This window comes from Numida meleagris, chromosome 27 (assembly GCF_002078875.1).
Source record: "Numida meleagris isolate 19003 breed g44 Domestic line chromosome 27, NumMel1.0, whole genome shotgun sequence".
Classification (NCBI taxonomy): Eukaryota; Metazoa; Chordata; class Aves; order Galliformes; family Numididae; genus Numida; species Numida meleagris.
In genome coordinates this window covers 2,429,516-2,433,594 of record NC_034435.1, presented here as the reverse complement: position 1 = coordinate 2,433,594, position 4,079 = coordinate 2,429,516, and positions in this window count along the sequence as shown.

The window sequence follows — 4,079 nt, the reverse complement described above, 5'->3', positions numbered from 1 at the left end:
TGTTTTGTCTTTTTTTTTTTTTGTCCTTCTGGTGCTTGAACTTAGGTACTTTATGAATTCTGCCAGGTTCTTCCCAGTCTGTATGTTCAAGCTGGGTTATAGGCCTCTCCCTGTCCAGTTTTTGTCTTTCCTTTGGTCCAGTGTCCGTACGAATCAGGCTGGCTGTGCTGGAGAGCCAGGATGCATGACCTTCATGCTGAGTGTTACCCCAGGTCAACTGGGGCAGAGCAGCCCTGAGCCTCGTGGAGGGGCGAGAGCTTTGCCCCTACTTCAGCCATGGTGTGGGCATCTGCCCCTGAACACTACCCACCTCCCTTCAGCCCCCGGCCCCTGCTCATTCTGACACCCAGCTGCTGTGGGAAGGGATCACAGCTTCCTTGGCACCCCACAGCTGGGGCTCTGTGGAGGAAGCATGGGGCAGAGCAACACTATGACACAGGTCGAACACTACACCAGCTCATGGCAGTGCTGAGCCCTGCCTGGAGCTCTGTGCTGTCCCTCCCCTCCCTGGAGAGGGACAGAGATGTCTGGTGCATGGCGCTGGCTCTCTTCCCTCTCTGTGGCACAGTTCAACTCCGTTCTGCCCTGGAAGTGTTTTAAGCTGGGTTGCTTCTGAAGTGAGGGCTTTTCCTGCTGCAGTTTCTACCTGCAGAGCTGGGGAGTGACTCAAGGGGCAGCTGGGCTGCAGCCCAGGGTCTGCCCATAGAATCGTAGAATATCCCAAGTTGGAATGGACCCATAATGCTCATCCAGTCCGTCTCTTGGCTCCAGACAAGGGAGGCAGATGATGGCTCCTGCCCATGGTGAGGCAGAGCAGATCATGGCGTGGTCTCATGCGAGATCCTCTCACCTGCTTGTTCTCCCCATCAGCACCCCACGAGGCTGAGCTGCAGTCCCACTGCTTGCTCCTCAGGGCTGCTTGCTTTGGACCGGATTAATCCTCATGTGCCTTTCCCTCCACCCCTTCTCTGTCCCCCCATGGCCGTCCTCCACCCATTGGGAGAAGCTGCTCCCTGGGCTCTGTGACCCTCAGCTTCTGTTCCCTGCAAACAGATTCAGTGGAAAAGGCATCTTACGTCTCTGCACCCCTTCTGCCCTGCTCCCAGCTGCCCCGGGTACTCCCAGCCTCTTTCCCCATCCGTGTTTTGGAATGGGGCTGGGAGCTACAGTGCTCAGCATGTTCCCAGCTCCTGGGGGAGAGAGCATGGCACTGCCTTCTGCACCCGCAGCTCCTACGCTCCGTTCTTTGCTTTTCCAGTGTTTATAGAAAAGTGATTTCCCTGCTCTGGGGGCCTGGCACCTCTGCTGCAGCACTTGGCAGGGCTCTGGCGCCGCTCTCCTTGACCAGCACCCTCCTGGCCAGCGTGCAAGCCTTAGCTCCCTGCCAGCCCCACGCTGCGGCTGCTCCATCTCCTGTTACATTTACACAGAACCTTTTTAATGTTTTTAACCATGCATGTCGATGTACGTCTGGTCCCCTGCCACACTGCGTTTCGAGTGGGCTGACCCTCGTCTGGCACCGGTGCCTGACTTACCCTCCCGGTGCAGGATGTGGGAGCACACGTGGTTTTCTTCCCCCCGCTCCCAGCAGTGCAGGGGGCCGAAGGGAGTGATGGCCTCAGTGCCCCATCCCTACCCCACTGGGGGCTGCAGCCATGGCCCAGGGCTGCTGGCTCCTGCTCAGGTGGATCGAGATGAGACTGTCAGCTGGGACAACTTGCAAGACCTTTTTTTTTTTGTAATGGTTTGTAAAGGAGGAAAAAAAAGACCCACGAATCTCAACTTGTATCTCTGAATAAAAGTATTAAATGTTTTCTTCTTTCTAACGGCTGCATCCTCTTTGTGCACATGAGATCCCTCCCTGGGGCAGGGATGGCAGTGGGGGATGTGGAGAGCTGGACGAGCAGCCCTGGAGGAGCGTCCATGCCCCTGCTCTGTGCCTTTGGAAGGGCACCCTGATCAAGCTGTAGGTATCCCTGTTTGTTGCAGGGGAGTTGGATCTTTAAAGGTCCCTTCCAACTCCAATAACTCTATGATTCTATGTAGTCAAATTGGCAGCTTCCAGCAAATGAGCTGTGCCTGCTGAGCACTGCCTGATGCCTGGCCCTGCAGTCCCTGCAGAGGGCTCAACTTTGGGGAGAAGAGAACTCCTCTTTTCCATGGGAACTGGAAGAGGAAAGTTTCCAAGCTGTGGCTGGGTGCGAGCCAGGTGGGCTGAGTGCTGCTGGGCAGTGGCACCCAGTGCTGACCCTGCACTGCCTGCATCTCCCCTGCGCCCAGGCACTGCACAGTGTCCAATTCCACTGCCTGCACCCCTTGAGGTGCAGACCTGCTTATCCAGGGGCTCATCTCAGAGTAGATTTGTGACAAGGCTCGAGCAGGGGTTAATGATGCCTCAGGACAGAGCTGACCTTTCCACCTTCCAGCATTACCTGTGGCTCCCTGCTGTTATCTGCATGGATACCTGCGGATTTCATCTCCGTATTCATGGGGTTTTAATGACCCTGTAATGTCTTTATGTTCTGCAGTTAAATGTGGAATCTTTTTTTTTTCTTTCCTCCTGCAGATTAGCATCTGCACGGGATGATTTGTGGCATTTGAGCAGAGGAAGGAGACTCTGCAGGAGGATTAAACCTCAATCTCCACGGCCCCTGTCCCTCTGCAGTATGTCCATCTCCAGAGTTCCAAGGCAGACAGACAGGGGAGTCAGGAGAGGTGTGGGGGGCACCCTGCAGCCCCCAGCCCCCTGCTGCAGAGCCCAGGGCTCATATTGCTCTGCCTCTATTCCTGGAGCTCCTGGGCAGCCCAGGGCCGTGCCGTCCCTTGGGAATGAGATGTCATTGGGTTTCAGTCCTGCAAGATGGGTGGGCAGAGCAGGGGGAAAGAGTTGTGAGTAGGACATACCCCCCCCCACTGCCCTCACCCACCTTCTGCCCCTCTGCTGGGCTGTCAGATACATACATGCCAATATACATCTCTAGACACCTCATTTCCCTGATACTTGGGCTTTGTAGACCCCAAGCTGCTGCCACTGCCCACCCCAGCAGCTTCCAAGGACGATACTGCATCAGGTGGCTGAAGGACGGCGGTGAATTACTGCACGTGCTAATTCTGATGACACAGTTTAACATTTTGGGCAAAGGAAGCGTCTGCTGAGAAGTTTTGCCATTCCCCCAGGTGGGCACGGACACTTGGAGAGGCTCAGCCTGGCAGTTGTCACCGCAGTCATTAAGCAGAGTGCTGGAAGCTGGCACGGACACAGATGCGGGTCACTGGAACTGTGCTTCTGGCACAGCACTGCACAACGAGCAGAGATGGGTAACGGCTACGGAGAATTAAAAGGGATTTGCTGCAGCTAGTCCTTCTCTCCAAACTTTTGGGACAGTGCAACTTTGCCTTTCCCAGGCTGAGGGGAAGGAGGTGTCAGAGCGAACCTGGACTTGCACAGCAGCTTATAGCCGCTTCCCTGCACTCTCTGTGGGTTTGGAGCATGGGATGCTCATGGGATGGGTGACACGGCGTGGGCATGGGCCAGGTCTCAGAGGTAAAACCCAAAGGAAGGGCACAGCAGCTGGAGCGCCAAGAGGAGCGGCGCTGCCCACATCACAGCTCTAGACCTCAGGACAGGCAGCGGCGCTGCTCCCCAAATCACAGACCTGACTCTTGACCCGAAATCCAGATTTCCTGCTGCACACATTAGGAGCAAAGCAGGACAACAGGCTGCGTAGGAGCCTCTCTGAAAGCTGGAAAGCGGGTTCCTTTTTTATTTGGATAAGCAGCACCATAGCGAACGAGACTGCCCTGCACTGCGGTCCTCAGCTCAGCACCGCTCAGAGGATAACACTTTGCTTCCTGAGCTCTGCAGCGGAGCCAAGAGCAGAGCCAACCCCCGGTACCGGCCAGGCTGCAAAGGCCCCAGGCCCACGAAACGCGGTGCTTTTATCACGGCGCTGTGATTGAGGCTGAGATTTCGCCCGCTCCTGCCTGGCAGGCTCCGGACGTGGGCCCTCCACTTTGGATGAGGTTCACGGTGTACCGTGGCCGGGCCCAGCCCGCGCTCCGTGCAGCACCGCCGCCAC